Raw genomic sequence first — 19,464 nt, forward strand, 5'->3', positions numbered from 1 at the left:
ATACAAATCTTGTGAGTGCGGCCTGAGTTGGAGATACACATTTGGAGGCCAGCGGCATATTGCTAGTATTTTAAAGTCATAATACTGCTGTGATCACCAAGGGAATCAGTGTAGTTAGAGATGAGAACAGGACCAAGGACTGAGCCCTGGGGCATTGCAACATTAAAGAATCTAGGAGACAGGGAAGGACCAACAAAGGAGATTAAGGAGCAGCCAGTGTGTTAGGAGGAAACCAGGAGAATGTGGTGGCCTGGAATTCAAGTGAAGAAAGTGTATCAAGGAGGAGGGAGAGATCAACTATGCCAAATGCTGTTGATAAGGCAAGCAAAGAGAGGACTGGGCTGCTGGATTGGGCCACATGGTGGGTGTTGTGAACATTATTAATGGTGCTTTTCATGGATTAGTGAGACAAAAATCTGACTAAATTGGTTTTAATGGAGAATAGCAGGAAAGGAAATACAGATAGCAGCTGTAGATAACTTTCTGGAGGAGTTTTTGTTCAAAAAGGAGGGGAAAAATGAGATAGATAATAGCCAGTGAGGTAAGTAGGATCCAGAGAAGTTATTATTATTATTTTTAATGTTTTTTAAAGATGGGAGTAGCATTGGCATGTTATTTGTATTTGAATGGAAGTGGTCCAGTAGAGAGTGCTGGAATGGTATCCTTGAGTAAGCTCTAGGGGATGGGATTTAGTGCCTAAGAGGGAGGGCTGGCTTTGGGTAGGATCACAGATAGTAGTAGGTATGGAGGCAGAGTGTGTAGACACAGAGCTTGTAGGTGGGTAATTATGGTGGTAGGAGTTCTCTTCTGATTGCTTTAATTTTCTCAATGATGTAGGATTGTGAAGATAGTAATGAAGTTTGGGGTATTTGAGAAGAGTGAAAGTGTGAAAAGTTGTCCAGGAGAATGGAAGACTAATTGTCTTTGGAAATTAAGTTATGACATCCTGGTAGCACTAAAAGCATGTTTGAGGATCCCTTCATACATTTAAAGTGAGACCATTCAATATGACTGTATGTTTTTCTCCAGTCACATTCAGTTATATGGTGGAGGTTTGGCATAGGCAGAGAGTTGGATTTTAACTAAGATTCTAGTCTTCCGAGTAAGCATGATAAATCTGAAAAGAGGCAAAAGGATCAAGGGTATATGCTAGGGAACAATTATAAAGATTGGTCATGGAATGGAAGCTTGGTAAGGAGGGGGATGGTAACAGTAAGGGGAGATGGACAGTGGAATGGTGGTAGATCAACAGATTGGAGGTCCTAGTGAGTTTGAAAGATGATTGGGGATAGGATAGTAGAGGAAGAGAGCTGGAAAGATTGGAGGTGGTGGTCACATGGTGGAACGCATGAAACCAACATTAAGAAGGGAGGCATTTGTTGCTAATGACACAGTCTAGGGCTGTGACTATGGGACTAGAGGCTGTGGTAGCATGGTTGGCATGATCAATGGAGAAGAGAAGAGAAGTTCAAGGATTTGTGAAGCCAGGGTGTGGGCATGATGATCTACTTGTGTGTCCATAGCTCCAGGAATTAAGACAGGAGTAGCATTTGGAGAGTACAACTTTGAGCCAGGAGCCAGAATCTAGAGAAATGAGGGAGACGGCAGAGCATCACTAGTGTGTGATATATGATGATGGGTGATTCAAGCTGGCATTTTTAGGGAAGAGGGAAGGAGAAGTGTCTGAAGGCAATGAGGAGCAAGGATGACATCTACCCATCTCCATGCTCAAAGATCTGAGCCCTACAAAAGGAAAAGCAATCTCCAATTAGGAGGCTGGTGGAGTGTTCTTAGGGGAAAGTCAGGTTTTGGTGAGAGCAAAAAGAAGAAGGTAATATTCAGAGAATGGTCTGTGAAAATAGGGGTGTGACAGTCAACCACCAAGATGACATTCAATGATACTCATCTCCTGGTATTTAAGCCTTTTTTTAGTCCTCTCCCTTACTGGATCAGGCTGACCTATGTGATCAAGAGAATACTGCAAAAGTGATGACATGTAATTTCTGAGGCAAAGTCATAAAAGGCACTGCAGCTTCTGCCTTGCTCTCTTACATCCAGGCCAGGAGGACACTCAAACAGCCCTGTGGAGAGATCCTTCAGGAGAGGAAGAGAGGCCTCCCTGCTAAAACTAGTGCTAACTTGCCAGCATGTAAGTGAACTACAGCAGAAGCAGATCTTTCCTCCCCAGTCAAACCATCAGATGACCGCAGCCCAGCCAACATCTGACTGGAGCCTCATGAGAGACTCCAAGTTAAAACTGTCTAGCCAAGCCATTACCTAATTTCCAATCTGCCAAAACTACATTACATAATGAATGATTGTTTTTGTTTTAAGCCACTAAGTTTTGGAGTTATTTGCTATGAAGCAAATCTATTGCTTCATACAAACCCCCCCTAATACAAGGGGGTTTTGCAAATAATGGTCATGAATTTCAGAAGGCACAGTGGATGGGTTTCAGGACTGCTGGAAGAGAGGGAGAAGATGACAGAATAGGGTATGTAGAGAGCTTGGAGGGGATTGGAGTGTGGGAGATGAGAGGGAGTCTGGGAGGTTTTGTGGTGGCTGATATAAATGGGGATAAATAAAAAATTAGATAAATATCAAGATAATGGTGGTGAAAGAGCGTGTTTGATGGTGAAGAGGAGGGGGTTTCTGAAGATCCGTCTTCACTTTTGATGATGGAGGTGGAAGGGCTAGGGGAGGGTGGTCTTAGTCCAAGGGCCAGTTCACTCTTGGCCACTGGTCTTACAGGTGTGCTCTGTGCGGATCCTTGTTGATTGTATATTTCTTATTTAAAACTTTGATTTTCATATTATTATCCTCACCTCACAAATGAGAACATTGAGACCTAGGGAGGTTAAGTAACTGTTCTAAGTTCACACAGCTAGTAAGGCACAGTCACAATTTGAATTTGGGTCCTGTGACTTAAGATTCTGCCCTTGTTCAACATTTAACCTAGAGACAGAAACATTTTGAAACCAAAGTGCTTTAATTTTCTAAGGGTGAGATGGAAGTTAGCTATCTCAGACATAGATTTGTGGAGTGTAATTATAAATACTCTTTTAAAAAATCACACGTGATACATGTGCACAATGACATAGAAAAGCGTGCAATATGAGACCCGTTGACGTCTGATCCGAGTAATACCAAGACCTGGAAGATGCCAGCAAATAGAAGAAAAGAGATGAGAATGAGAGGTACAAAGTGGATGCAAATTCATTGTTTTATTGTCATTCTCCCCGGTTAGAATGTAAATTCCATGAGGGCAGAACTTTGCCTAGTGCCTGATACTCAATAGGCACTCAAAGAATGAGGAGATGGGGCTCAGCCAAAGGAAAAGTGTTTGGGATGAAAACATCCTAAGTGAAATGTTCAGTATAAGAGAGGGGTCAGGACAAGTTGAGGGCAGTCAGGAGGAGGAGGAAATTTGCCTTCAGCACTTCTTCCTCGTCCACCTGCTCTACTGCTCCAGACTCCAGTATGTTCACATTTGGAGGCATCTCCTCACATAATTCTTGTTGCTTTTCTTCTCCTTTAGGTCCCTTAGAAACATTGAGAAACCAAGAGTTCTTGCCTGGCAACATGTTTGATCATCTGGAAACTTAAAAGCAAAATAAAAAATAAAACAAAAAACGGCGTCTGGGTTCCCCTTCCTCACATAGTCTAATTTGATTGGCTGGGGTGGGATCCAGACATTGGTAGTTTTTGAAAAGTCCCCTAGGAGATTTTATGGTGTACCTAGGATTGAGAAGCAATTAACAACTTAAAAGTATTGTCTTTCTCAGGGAAGCTTAAATTTTGAGAGATCTGAGCTTTATAGGAAGGAAGGCAGTTCTGACTGGTGCAATCTCAGATATCAGTGGATGGGGAAGTCCCCAGAAAGCACACCAACCTCGATCTAGCATGGCTCTCGGAGAGGAGGTGCTCAAGAAATGTTTGTTGAAGGGATGAATGAACCCATACCAGGCAGATGGCCTTGCTCTGAGTACGTAGAGGCCAACCCATCACTATACCTGGAGAAGCTGAGCTATGGAGACTGCTCAGCCGGTGGAATAATCTGAGAAGCAAAAATTCTAGATCAGTTGTGGGAGGATGTACGGGTGGGAGGACGATTGTGAATCCGTGTGTAGACGAAACATAAACATGTCTTGCATACATATACTACTTTTTTTCAAAAGTGTATTCATAATACCATGATGAACAAAACACAAAGTTTTCTTTTTAAACATATTAGTGAATTCACTGAAGCCTTTTTAATACTGTATTTTATCTTTCAATAGATACCACAATTATAATTATTGTCATGTAGGAGTCTGGACTTTTTTTTTTTTTAATCATTGAAGAGAAGTCTTTACATTTAAAAAGAATGCTACCCTCTCATCTAGTCTGGAGGAAAGATGTTTTGGAGACGTGAAGGACATGCATGAAAGTGAGAGGGATTAGTGGAGGAATGCTCAGTGTATATCCAATATATTCCATTTTATTTTGCACTGGAAGAAGCTGAAGTTAATACGAGTTCTGACTGTACAAGTTTAATGTAAAATAAAGCATCGTCATTCTGCCCTTCTCAAGGGTGGCCCAACATCATTCTTAACTTAAATAGACACAAAGGAAGACAGTTCCAGGGACCTGTTTGGAGCTTCTGGGATAGGTAGTTTATCCACGGTCCCTCCAACATAACCACGGTAGCTCTGATTCCCATAAAAAGCGACAGTATCTCCCTCTGTCATGATAATTAGCAGTCAAAAGAGTCATCCATTTCTTTATCAGCTGCAAAGAAGAAAGGGTAAATGATAAAGTAGCATCCTTGCCTAAAATGGATGAAGATAATGGCTGAATGCTTATCTTTATAGTGACTCACTGCATCAAGCCGACCTCTGAATCGAGTATACACAGGCCATTTGTACATTCTCCATCAAATGACTAAGAAGTGAAATGACAACGACCAACCACTGTCTCCGACGTTTATTATATATGAGCAGCATTTAGGAGATGAAAGACCAGGCAGTTGTGAAACAACTATGAAGATGCAAGACCGAAAGAACCAACAGTGACATTCAGCTGCTCAGTTATGCCAGAACATGGTTAGTGCCCTTTCGTTTGAGACTTTAATTGTAATGTAGGCTCAAGGCAGGAAAAGCCCAGCATCATATCATGGTGGGATGGATGTTTGACCCGGAGTCATATGTCTGGTTCTGAGTCATTGCTCTGACAGATAAAACTTGTCGATCTTGAGCAAGTCACGTAATCTCCCAGAGTCTCAATTTTCCATCTGTAAATAGAAAATAACAAGAATTTCTTCTTCACTATTTTAGTTAGTTGTGTGGTTCAAATGATATAATGGGGACTGTAAAAGTATTTCATTAAATAGAAAACATCATGCAGATATTTGTTCTTATCATTGCATTAATCATCAATGACCTTATTTAGTCCAAAATAGTGCTGCCCAGATCACGGCTTCACAGCCTCAATGTTCTGGGTTTAGAGCATCCCACATCCCCATCAGCAGTATATGTTTATTGTAGGACCCAATAGTAGTCATGTGACTTTAGGTTAAAGGTAACTTTAGATACTTCTCTACAGATATCCATAAACAAAGAGTGGAGAGGAAAATTGCCAAAACTTATCTGGGGAGAGTCAAGTCTGCTATTAATGCAAAAATAATGACTTTTTGGCAAGGTCGATAATCAAGGGTTTTGAAAAGGTAAGGAAAAATGGAGATATTGGAACCCTCAGGAAGCTTGTCACTAGGAGGGGAGGTGCCCAAACAGGAGGTGAACAAGTACAAGCCGGGCCCAATGTGAGAGCCCTGAGGAGCTGCCAGCTGCTGCAAGTTGCCAACTGTGTGCAGGGAAGTTGTCAACAGTGCCTGGAAGTTCCCCTTGCTTTCCGGTAGAACGTGGCATAGATGATCAAAAACCCCACGTAAGGTAGGGTAACGTTACTAAGTGTCTCAGAACTGAGGCCTTACCACCTTAGCATCTTCAATTGCTTCCAGAATGCTCACACTAGAGGTTACCAGCACCATGTATAATTCTTGAGGACTCTCATCTCTTCCACCTGCTTTGCCCTGCTCCATACATGAGGTCTTCTTGGTTCTATATTTACTAATATTTGCATTTTGGTTTCTGGCGCTCAGATTGCACCCAGACAATGCTGCCATTGCACTACGGCTTCCTGAATTGCAATCCTGAGTATAAAGTTTCATATCCCAGTGCTCAGTTCAGGTCTCTCAGACCCACAGCAATTTCCACCAGTGGCCGCCACCACACACCCTGCACACCTGGGAAGGGAGACCATGTAGAGATATTTATGATGAGTCAACAATAAATACATAATTCTCAGCTTCTGGACAACCAAAGCAAGAAGGAGACTTAATGGGTTATATTCCACTCATCTGGCTTTAGAGCGTTGTGTGGTCTCTGTGTACTAAAATGTGTTCAGCTTTGACCTCCTTTCCATCTCTAACCACCTCCTCTAGCCCCCTAATATACCTTGTCTGGAACTGTCACTTGGCTGGGCCCTAGTTTTGCCTTTTCTTATTTCCAGCACTAACTCCAATCTTTTACCTGATACAATTGTTTTCTTGATGAAGAATCCTGGAAAGTAAGTGGCTGAGTAGGTAAAACTCGGAGGAAGCTCAATTTTGTCTTTGTTTTTCAAGGCTAAACAGGGCACACAAAAAGAAAAGAAATAATACAGTCATGATTTTTTCCATCTGTGCTAAGTAGAATGAAAATAGGCCTATCTCATCAATTTTTTTTTCCAGTAAAGAAACATATGGCCCGACCATATTTCTCCATTTTCTAGGATTAGTAGAGGATTCTAAATCATAGCAAAAGACTGAAGGAGATGATTGTTGAGAGAATTAAAGCCGGCTGGATAGAAGGAATTTAGAGAGGTGGGGTAATTATAGCTATAATAGTATTGGAACCTCAGGAAACTCAGTGTGTGTATGTACTCCCTTGGCTCATCTGTTTGGTAATGATGGGCCATCATGAAGCTTTTCTAGAAGTTCCTAAAGGAGAGGTCGTTCAGCAGACATCTTCATAATGATTCAGAAGACCTTCAACTTCCAGAGGAATAAAGCTTTACAGAGAAAGGAGGGTATTATGCACACATATCCTGCAGAGGAACTGCTGGACAGATTGGTATCCATATGAATTCCTTTGGCGAGAGATACTGAAAGTTCTGGATTTGTGAAGTTAAAATCTGGTAAGGAATGAGCTTAATGAATCAGAGAAAGGCAAAGTTCAGCTGCATGTACATGAGATCTGTCGTATTAACATTGAGGATTTCTGTTGATTTATGATACAGCAAAAGTGCAGCTGAGTCAGACCATACCTCTAGTGCCTCTGAGCAGAGCAAAATCAGGGTTAGGTAGAACAAAATTCTATGGTGACTAAGATGAACCAAAAGATTCATGGTACCCATTTGTAAAATTATTTCTCTTTTAGTCTGTCTCTTGGGTTTATCTGCATTTCTATAATTCTTTAATCCCAGAATGAACTTATTTTTTACAATATGATAACATTTTTCATATACGACATTAAATTTTAGAATTTATATTTGTGGCCTACTAACAGATTTTTTTTTCTCAAACAGATGAGACAGAGTGGTATCATAAACTTGATTATGTAGGAGTTGACTTAGGACAGAATGAGTCACTTCCATCAGTGAAACAGAGTTCCTGCTGCCCCTTTAGTCTCTAACTCCACTGAAATAAAAAAAAAATCTGTGTTAATATTTATTCAATCACTTAATATTTTATAATGAACATTGACAGCTTTTAAAGGACCTGGATACAGCCGCACACACATTTCTGTTTATTTCGTCATGGGTTTGGGATTTTTGTGCAGAATTTTCATGGTTATCTGGTTCTCTGATTTTTAAATAGATTAGTGTGACACTGTAGAACATTTCTTGTTAGCGGGGGAAAATTGGCAGCAATAACTGTCTGGCAAAAATAGCAGTATATCTCTCAGATAAAGAGTATTCTTAAAGCTTTGGAAAGGAGGGGACCATATTCTGTTTGGCCTTATTGACATCATATGTCTTTCTCTTTTGCCTACTCTCACTCTGCACATCCCTCATTAACACTGAGGTCCCACATGTACTGAAACCTGAACAGATCTAGGTCTTTCTGCTTCTGTCAAATTTAAAAGAAACCCAAATAAATTATAAGATGCCTTTAAAATTCCTGTGTGCTTTTACCGAAACATTTTGAAGAGACAGTAAAGGGGAATTACGTTGCATGGCACACGGCTAACAGTCCTATTATCCCCATGGCTACAATGCTCCACCTCCCCCACCCTCCCATCTCTCTACTTAGAGAATCAACCTCAACCTCACCCTGTCCTAGGTTTGCCAGCTTCTCTTCCCACCCCCTGCTCCCTTCTTTAGTCTTCCAGATCTGTTCCATTCCTTGGTCTGTAGCTCTCTGTCCTCTCGGTTCTTCTTCTTCACCAAGTACCCCATGTCAGCATAAAGAAGGCCCTGGAAGTGAGCAGCAACCAGGGCATCTCCTGAAATTGGCAGAGGAAGAAAGGTAGTGAATATATTAATGTTTTTAGCTCTGTCAAATAGACTCAGACACATTCGAACACAGATTTAGAACTCAGACCCTGCATAAGAAATATTGGTTGCTACCAACCTCTACTCCATTCTTAATACTTTTTCCTCAACATCTCCTGTTTTGTATGCTTTGCTGTATGCAATTTCCTTGAAGAGAGTAATGAGAAGTGCTGGAGGTTGTTCAGGAGCTAGGGTCCTGACTGACTCTTTGGAGAGAGAAGGCTTAGCTTGACTCTGGGATCGGGCATGGGCACATGGAAACAGCTCTAAGTAGATGTCTACATTTTGGAGGGTGGTTCCAAGCCATGATGGAAAGGAATAAGACAATGTGGCAGTGAATGTGCATATTTATTTTGAGAGAGAAAAGTCAGAAACTTGTTGGCGTGAAAGAGAGGAGAAAACAGAACAAAACTAGAGAAGGTGTAACAGTTGAGGCAAGGAGCCAGCAGAGACCGAAGGTGCAAAAGAAGAGACATGAAGATGTCCAAGGGGGAAAGCATGGGCAATGCTATCAAACCCGTAGAAAGAAGGTGTTAAAATTTCATAATGCCATGGTTTTATTCCCTTTAAGGAACTTACCCTATATTGTTTTTATGCTTGTTGTGTGTAAACATGGCTTCTCTTTTCTTCTAAACTCCTTGAGAATGGGATCCAGGTTAGGATGGCCCATGCTGTGGGAAACATGGTAAACTTTGGGCACTCTCAGACATCCAGCACACCCAAAAGGGCACTGGGTAGTCTTGAATGTTTGTGAGGTGACGAGGAGCCCAGGTGTTGAGTGAGCAGAAGGTGAAAGACTTAATCAAGGTCTTGGAAATTCTGATGACAAGTCTAACTCCAGTTTTGTGGTCTTGATACTTTCTGTTTATTTAAGAATTTATTTAAATACAAGTAGCGTGGCAATCTGACTATTACCTTCTTTATCTCTTATCACACTAAGGCTGTTCCTAGCCATGTTCCATAAAACAAGTCAAATCAAATTAATAAATTTAAATTATATTAGGAAGCCATGTTCATTGTTGAAAAAAGTGTGAATCAACTATAATTCCTTCCAGGCATATCGATAGCCATAGCTATAAGTATATATTTATACATTTTGGTACCAAGTAGTTATTTGGTAAATTATTATTTTATAAAATAACATGAATATCTTTCCACATCATTAGATTTCAGTGAGATGTCAGGAAATGTGGTTTGAGAGCAAGTTATGTTGGAATACATCCATACTGTGAATCATTTATTCTGTAACTTGGAAATCAGATGTTTGGAACAAATGGCATCATTAGTCAGGAAAAAAACAAATTCTTCCTAGGAACTTGAATAATACAAAATATACGGCTCTTCACCATAGAGCCCAGAACAGGAAAAGCCATTGGAAGGCAGGACAGGGGTATGGCTTCTTTTAATAGCATTTTTTTCTATATCCTACAAAGGGATTTAGGAATGATTAATGAAGTCATATTTGTAAAGCATTTCACAAAATATTCAATTTTGAAACTATATACTGCATTATCCATGAATATCAGTTTAGGGCATGGTTTCACCTTTTATTTTTTCTACAGTGAAGAAAAACTGTTCTTCAGGATAAGAAAAATACCTACTGTATTTTCTAGTTCTTAGTTTTGAAGTCATATGCTAGTGAAAAACTGAGATATTCTAGAAGATGATTTAATGTCAGAATTACAATACCTGATTTATTATTCACAGCATAATTTTTTATTAAATACATTTTCAATCCCATTATCATTTTTTAAACTACTTAGCTCCAATCAAAATGAAAATGCCCATTTCTTCATCTTTATTCATGCCTTTCACATTCCAGTGCCTTAGAAAGAGGTTTTCTCCATTCGTAAATGAAAAATTCTGAGTTGCTCGTTATATCTGAAAGATAGAAAGATGTAGTAGAAATGAATGATGAAAAAGCTCTACAACAACAACCATTGGCTTCAGCGTGTTTGCTGCCCTAGAATAGTATGCGTTATTTCTGTCTCCACCAAAACCATTTGGTTCCTTTGCCAGCATCATTTATTCTCCCCACCCTTTCCTGGAGGTCTAGATGGGTTACTCACCTGAAATTGAGAACATAATTTTCCCCTTATGCATCATAAGTGGGAAAAGCTTTTCTCCAAAAGTAGCACTAGGCTGAAAATAAAGTTCTTTAAAAGGCAATAGTAAGAAACCCAAAAGATGTTTTCTTTCTAATGGATGTAAATGGAAATGTAGTGTATGTAACGGGCCCTGGGAAGACCCAACTGACTTGTGACATGAAAATGCATTTCCTCCAAAAACCATGCTTCCCAGAACTTTATTTTCAAATAACAGAAGTCTTGGAAGAAAATATGAAAGGTCTGCTACTATTTAGAAAGTTGGGGTTATTAAAAAATATATAAGCATTCCCAGATAAGACATATAAATTTCAGAAGGACTGTCTTCTAACACAGATTTTTGTTTTATTTTTTTACTTGGCATAACAGAGAATTCAACACCCTATTTCGTAGATGCCATCTGTTTTTGGTTGACCTTAATTTTCTGGATGACTGCTTTTCTTCAAATATTTTAAGTCATAACTAAATTTCACTTAACAAGAAATGTTTAGGTTAGTTTGTGAACAAGAAATCAGATGTTCTGAATCCAAACATATTTGAGCAAACTGATTTGTAATTGTGTTAATGCCAGGACAAAGACCATTTTTTATTTGGCTCTTTAAAGGCCAACAACATAAAGGGCCATATTTATTTTAATTCCGCTTCATTCTGACATTTCAGAAAATAATGGCATGATATTTATTATAAAGGCAATTTTGGCTCATTAACAATGAAAAACTGGTTACAAATTTTTAAAATTTAACTTAAAAATCAGAATTTATGATAGAATTGTATTTCAATCGGCAAGTTTTATTTTATTTTTGACAAAAATCAGTATTTCCAAAATTGGTCTGATCATAAACATTTCTAGAATGCTTGTTAAAAATACAGACTCCCAGCCCTCTTATTCTGATGTAGTGGGTCTGGGGTCCAGGGTTAATAATATCCCCTCATGACTCTTATGACCCAGCAGGAGTGGCAAACACCAGAACAGAACTGATTCTCAACTGTTATCACAAATTCAGTTATCTGGGGGAGTTTTCAAATAATGTCAATGTTCAGGCCTCCATCAACACTAATTAATACAGACTCTCTGGGACCTGGGCATTGGAATATCAAAGTAAAAATTCCACTTCACTAGACGTACAATTCCACACTACCCACTGATGAGAAATCGATTAAACAATTGTGTGAAAGATTCTCTGTAAATGATAGCTAGAATTCTGGAATAGCTGGAATATCAGCTCTATGAGGGCAGGAAACATCTGTGTCTTGTCATCTCTGTTTCTTTGGCACTGAGCATGGTGATTTCCACATATTATGGATGTACATTAAGGATTTATTGAGTAAATAAATAGTTTCTGTTGGCTAAAATTGTAATCGTCTTCAAATGTTGTTGTCTTGTTACAAATCAACTTCAACAACTGGACATGAAATACAGTCCAATAATGGTTAAAATTAATGCATGTGATGGTAGAGATGGGAGACAGCTGGTGAAGCCGGGGGATGACTGATCCCAAGGTATCCCAGGTGAGTCAGAGAGGGCTTTCCCCAGGAAGCCCAGAGTGGGTGCCCACCACAGCAGCCATTACTGAGCCTCCATCTCCACTCCTAGGGATGGTACAGGGTAGCAGCCAGGCTTTGGGGACTAGGATTGCAGAATCCCTTAACTCCACCTCCCACTCATCCATTCTGCACCTGGTCCTTGTCAAAGCACAAGCTTATTTGTGTTAATCTTGGCCCAACTCCTCTGCCCACATCTACTTCCCCTCCTGTTTATCAGCCATTGCCACTGTGAGTTTGGCACTCTGAGGCTGTGATTTTGTTGTGTGACCACAATAGCACCTAGTATGGGGCCAACCACAGAACTGTGGCCAATTCTGATACTTAGAGATGATGCATATAACAGACAAAAGAAGGTGACCGGGAAAATCCCACCCGTTGATAGATAGGAAAGGAAAACGTAGTGACAGAGGACAGTGAAGTGGGAGAAGCTTTTAATGTAGTTTTCATTTCTGCCTTTTATATAAATGGTCAGATGTGCACACTTGGCTAGCACGAGTCTCAGCTGTGAGAGGAGAAGGGTAGGCCAACTAGGACTGGGAAAGAAGTAATTAAAGATTACCTGGAATGGCTGGGTACAGTTGAACTAGCAGGGCCAGATGATCAGCAGTGTAATACAGTAGAAAGAGAATTGGATGAGTATTCAGAACACCCAGGTTCTATTCTTAACTTATTTTACTAATTGAGTGACCTTGGGAAAAGAAGGCCTCTGAAGCTTGCTTTCCGTATCTGTAAAATGGAGATAATATTACCTGCCTCATAGGATTGTTGTACGGAGTAAATGAAAAAAATCGTAAAGTACTGTTTGGACCTAGGGCATATTTCACAATTGCAGATGTCTCTGCATGTTTTTCAGCCTTAGCTCTTGAGAAATCACGAAGGACAATTCTCTGCAAGATAGCAAGCAGTGTATCAGTTTGCATTGATACCTGGGAAGCCAGTGGAAAAAAATCATCAAGCAATTAATTAGCAACAATTTAAAAGAATCAAGAGGTTGGAAAGCAACCCATATGGCTTTAAGAAGATCAAATGGTGCCTTACCAATTTTATTACCCTCTGTAATTGAGATATAGCCCCCAAAGACAAGGAAATGACAGTGGAATCCTGCATGATTGTCAAGATATCAGGGTAAGATGAGCTGCTCAAAACTCCCAGTATCATGTTTATTTTTGGCATATGTGTGATTGTCATTAATTAAGTGGTAATATACTATATTGTGTGCCCTGAATTAAAGAATGATAATAGGTGAGCAATCAGCTCAAGGATTTCACATAAGGTTGAATCAATTCACCGGGATTTCTTAAGAGTTGATTTGAGTGTACCATAGAATGTGAAACAAGGGGTATTCTCTAAGATTATCAAGACCAAAGGAAATCAAGCTATTTGTAATCAATTTCCTATGACTGATAGAATTGGAATGACTGTGTCATTGTTTTACAAAATGCTTGAGTGTGGTAGAAGGAGAAGAAATCTTCCATGTCTAAAGATGATCCATAAACCCAGGTGCCCCAGAGCAGTTTTTCTCCAAAGGGTTGCCTGCTAATCACCAATAGCAGAATCATCTGAAGAACTTGTTAAACATGCAAACCCCTAAACCCCTTTGCAGACTCACTGAATGGGAACTCTGGGGTGGAGTTTAGCATGTGAATTTTATCTAACACCCTGGAGACTGCTTTGCTCATTAAAGTTTGAGATCTGCAGAGAAAAGTGGTACTATTCAATATCTAATAAACACTCTTACTATGAATGTGGCTCGAAGAATTGAGAATATCGTTAAACACTCAGATGAGTCTAAATATGAGGGGATAGTTACTATTCTGGAAAATTGAAATATAAATCAGTGATTTTGAAAAATTTGAAAGTGAATCATTCAAACACAGAATGAATTTCAATGAAGAAAGCAAGAAGATATATTCAGAAACCAAAGCTCTGTGGTGTCATAATCACAGCCATCCCCTTGGACTGGGACTTTCCAGGTCACCTCCTCAGAGGATCCTCACTTCTAGATTTTTTTTGCCTCCGGGTAGAGAATACTGTTTTCCAGTTAATGAACCAAATAGCTATACTCCTTGGGGCTCAGTAGTTCCCACCTTGGGTAACACATTAGAATATCCTGGAACAATGTTAAAAAAATACCAATTCCCAGGCACTATCCTTGTTGAATCAGAATTTTTACAGGTAGGTCCCAGGCACTGGTATTTTTTAAATGCCTCCAAGTGATTGTAGGTTTGAGAACCAGAACTGAGAACTACTGTGTAGATAAATGGATGTGGTATGCAAGAGGTAGGAGGAAAGAAAGATTAGTATGCTTTCTTACTCAATTATGCTTGTGTACAAAAATAGAATTTTTAAATGTTTAAGCAAGTAAACCTGAATTAACAACATTACTAACCACATTCAGTGACCAAATTGATTTTGTCTTTGAAATATTCTTACATCTGACTCTGTCTTCAGCTTCATTGTCCTTGCCAAATTTAATGTTTTCGTCTCACCGGGGTACAATTTCAGAAGTCCTGAAGCTGGCCTTCTTGTTTATTTTGATTATTTAGTCTGCCTGGGGCCTAAAATGTGAGGATGTTTCCCTGGGGGTCAATTCATTCCCAGGTGAAAGCTTTGTGGATCTGTCAGGAGAGTTCTGTGCATATGCACAATAGATGAGTTACCAATTTTGTCTTTTCCGTGCTTGAGGTTGGGATCAGGTGCCTGAATAAGTAGTTGGCAGGTCATATTGGAAAGGTTTGTGATCCCTAGTTTGGTCATAACTATATCTACAGCAAAGTTAGCCTTGTTTCCTCATTATTGATCGACTGATTGATTATATGTTCATTCAGCAAATTTACATTAAACACCTGAAATGTTCCAGGCGTTTCACTGGGCACTGAGTACAGTATATCAAGATAAGATACGGAGTCCTTGTCTGGTAAGCAGCTCATTGTTACTTCTTTCTCTCCTTTTGTCTTTCCACACTTCTTCCCACCTCTTTCTTTCCCTCTTCTGTGTAGAAGAACCTGCCCTAACATTCGCGGGGCCTGAGGCAAGAGTACAAATGGAAGTCTATCTACTAAATGTCTAAGTATTTAAAAAGTATAAAACAGGCTTACAAACTGTTGAACCATTTTCTATCCTCCTACGTTGACAATATACCTTTGTGATACAGAGGGAGAAGTGTTTGAATTTAGCATTCTCAGGACTTCTCAGGAGTTTGAGCTAGAGTTTGGTGGTTCTGGGAGAGTCCACTCCTGGTGCCTACACCTAGCTCCCTCCTTCTCTTTTCCCACCTCTGGCTCCTCCAGCTCTCGGAGGGGCCTTACATACATGCAGGTTCTAGAGTTTGCAGGTCCAACCTCTGTCAAAGGCCACACCCCCACCCCTGCCAATCAGCTGCCTCTTGGTTGCACCATAAGTGTGTATACAAGTTTGGTTAGCCTTTGGGAGAGTAGGCCCTGGGAAGAGGGCTAGGCAGGCGCTGGAAGTGGCTCAGGGTTATTTAGGCAGGGAATTTCAAGGTCTTCCACTCCCAGAGCATGGTCAGGGTGGGGGATGGGTGAAGGCTCCTGCTGGGCATGTTCCATTGGCCCCAAGGAGAGGGGTGCAGCTAGAGGAGGACACCAGAGTGGGACCCCTCTTGAGCATGGCAACTTCTAAAGCTGGGGTCCCTCTCACTGGGTCTAAGGGTGGTCCTGGTTGTACTTGCCTGCTTATTTTGCTAATTTGACATTTATTGAGCTCCCCCATTAACTGCAAGGCATAGTAGATATGTGTGTTGGTGCAAGAAAGGAAGAATGAGGGAAAGATGAAGAAAGCCTGTTTTTTCTTCTTCTAGTCTCACTTGGTTTCTCCACCGGTATCCTTGCACACTCCGCACATCTCTTGGGCCACGCCCCACTGAATGTGTCCATGTCCAATCTTCATCATGAATATATTAGAGGAAAGGTGGGACAATGACATTTCCTGTCAAGGACTTTTGTGATGCTTTAGGACTCTGCTGACCAGAGCCTGCTGGTGTCAGTCTGGGGCCCGAGCAGGCTGAGTGAGATTTAAACTGTGGCACATTGCCCATATTGCATGTAAATAGGAGTTAGGCTTTATACTAGAGGTATGACTCCTAATTTGGGGAAACTTTTGCATCTATTTAAGATTATACTTTGATAAACACAAATAAATTCATCTGTGTCAAAATCTAATTTTATTTTACTCTTTCCTTGATGATGAGTAAGAGGAGTTCAGAGGCAGTTACAACAGTTGACTTCTGGGCCCAATAATAAATATGCAAATGCATGCAAAATAGAAATCCAATTTGAAATAATTCAACTGAAATTACATAGAGAAGGTTAGCCTAAATGGGTACTTTCTCCTTGTCTCTTTTTATTTGGTGCTGTGTGGAGAGCAGAGAATCAAAGACAAAGGTTGTAACTCCAATTACGCTGAACACACACAGGCACTTTCCCAACACCCTGGGCTTTTGTGAGACTCTTGGGACAGCTGTTAGGATCGTGTTGTGCTTATCCAGGAGGAAGGATACGTGATAGTAAACCCCTCTGGGTAAACCTGGAATAGAGACAGAGAATTGAGGAAAAATACTAGTAAGTACTCCAGGAAGAACTGTACTTGCAGAATAAGGAAAGGCAGCTGGCAGTGAAAATCCTTGAAAAATATGCTGTGGGCTTTTGCGAGAGAAAAAGTAGGAAAGGAAGCGGCCTTTCTGAAACCAAATCTTCGTGTAAATTGGATCGGGAACCTCGGGACTGTGTGCCTTGATTGCTTACCCTGGGTAACTGTACGGAGGGAAAACTTCCTGGGTATTTGTTGTTGAATAATTTAGTTTATCCTGCTGATTGAAAAATGTCTAAACCAACACCAAATTGGCTTTAAATTGTTTCCATATTAAGACCAATGAGAGTAATTTTTAAGTTTATTCTGGTTTTCTTTAAATACATTTCAGCTCTTTCCATAAGAATGGCTCATTTGGCAATTGAATAAGGTAATTTGATTAAAATGACTAACATTCAAATAACCAAGATTGTAAAAGAAAAAAACTTCATGAGATTCATAAAAAGCCTACTGGTACAGTCCAGTCCTTGGAAATCATTAGCTAATGTTCTGATGATCAAATACTAAATGCATAAGTGGATTAAAGAAACATAAATGCAAACTCATCTAAATTTAATTTACTTTAGATAAAATCCACATATATGTTTGAATATTGAATTTTAATGATGTAAATATTTTAGGGAGAAAACAGGAGTTTGAGAATAAACATAATATTTGCGCAAATACCATAAGACCATCAACACAGAAGTAGAAAATCAGTGTGTGAAGGAGAGAAAAAGCCTACTAAAAACTTGGGTTGATACCATTGCAGTATTCATGCTGAAGTATGAAATCTAGCCATTCTTTTCCAATTTGGGGAATTTGTGGATATAGGGCTGGATCTACATTGGGTCAACAAAATGATGGTTGTATTTAAAGCTTTTGGGGATCCAAGTAAACGGAAATAACATTTTTTTAAGGGCAAATGAATTGTTTTGTGTTTATTTGATTTGCACTGCCTGTACTCACATAAGATTGTATTGTACCTGAGGACAATTTATGTATTTATTGAAAAGGATATACTTGGCCTGAGAGCGGGAAAGTTATTTTCACAGGAAACATTCTCTCTAGTGATAAGACTCACTTAAAAATTCAATTGACTTAAGAAGTTGCTTGATATTTAATGAGATCAGCATGAAGCTGGTAATAACAATGCAATACTTCTCAAATTCACCTAGTGAAGTGCTAGAAAGACTAAGGAAAGTGAATACCACCTCCTGCCCCGCCCCCACTCTGATTCCAATATCATGCACTAGGTCTAGGAGCAGAGGCCAAATTAGCTTACCTTATGTACAGTTTCCTATTTATCATTAGAATTCACTCAAAATTTACATTCTATCTCATAACATATCTGCAATTCCTTCGATGTTAATAATATGTTTTACTTTGACATCTAGTAATATTTTAGAAATGTACCATGTTTACCCTTGGGGCTCCTCATAACCCCAGAATCGCCTTCAATGCCCCTAGGGATACTCATACCACGACTGGAGAATCATTGTCCTGAGGGATAGTTCCATCAAGCTCTGATGATTTTGTAAAATGCCCTTCTTAACCCCAGGGATAGTTCTACCTTGGGAAATAATTTTCTAGAAGTACTTGGTGATGTTGGAGACACAAGGAGCCATTTATCTCCGGGATCATCTTTTTCAACACTTGTCACTACAGTTCTTCAGATTACATCATTTTTTCTGCTCTAGTCTCAAAACTTTACAATTACTCAACTACAGGTTTATAACTGCTTCAGGGAAAGAGAACTCCAGAAATTGACTTTGCTTTACAGTCTTAATCATTTTTTTTCCCTTCAACAGCAATAACAAAAAATTATTGAGTTTCTTTTATTTCTAGGGCACACTCCTAGGGAAACAAAGTACAGGCATGATTCCTGCACTTAACCTACATAATACAGTAGAGAAGACAGATAATATACATGGAAAGATAAATAATTATAAAAGGTAGAAAAACATGAATGACATATTATTTAATTAATCATTTAAGTTAAGAAATGCATACTAAGTGCCTACTCTTGACCACGCATTTGGCAAAGCCGAGGGGGAGATCAAAAGGAGAATAAAATATTCTTACACATGAACATAATCTAATGCGACATAATTAAAATGGCAATTGATGTATGTGGAACCCACTATGGAAGCACAAGTGGGAGTGACTAGCTCTTTGGGAGAGTTTGTGGAACAAGAAGCTTTTCTCCATTTTACTGAGTGCATTTGTTTTATTTTTGGCATTACTTCCTTTATTTTCCAACTCCACAGTCCATCATGGGAATCATTCTCTCAGCAATTTCTTGGGATTTTGTCCTCTCTTTGGATCAGTTCACCTTTTTGCCTTCTTACCTCTTTGGACTGAACTATGGGATGGGAATGGTGCCAGTGCAAACACATGGACTTCAAACTCTGTTCTCCAATCTTCATGCTGCCTTTTACACACCCCACATAAGTTCCCTCTTCTGTTCTCAACAGCAGCTAATACAAACTCACTATGCTCCCCAAGCGAGCCTCAGCAACTCTGTCAGCAGATAACTTTCTTTGCTTCACAAAGAAAATTTGGAAACCATTAGCATGCAACATCATCAATTTCTGGTCTTCTTTCTAAATGCTAGGAATGTTCCCATGTCAGAGCCTTTGAACCAGCTATT

General features: G+C 39.7%; 1 long non-coding RNA gene across 1 annotated transcript; it reads left to right on the plus strand.

Moving 5' to 3' along the window:
* The first annotated feature begins 297 nt into the window (after positions 1 to 297).
* Positions 298 to 3,614, plus strand: LOC147916330 (uncharacterized). The gene is made up of 3 exons (XR_015553118.1): positions 298 to 361; positions 2,059 to 2,149; positions 3,539 to 3,614. It is a non-coding gene; the product is annotated as an uncharacterized LOC147916330 (long non-coding RNA).
* The last annotated feature ends 15,850 nt before the right edge of the window (positions 3,615 to 19,464 follow it).

Source organism: Ceratotherium simum, chromosome 9 (assembly GCF_057802395.1).
Source record: "Ceratotherium simum simum isolate JZ-2026a chromosome 9, ASM5780239v1, whole genome shotgun sequence".
NCBI classification, from domain to species: Eukaryota; Metazoa; Chordata; class Mammalia; order Perissodactyla; family Rhinocerotidae; genus Ceratotherium; species Ceratotherium simum.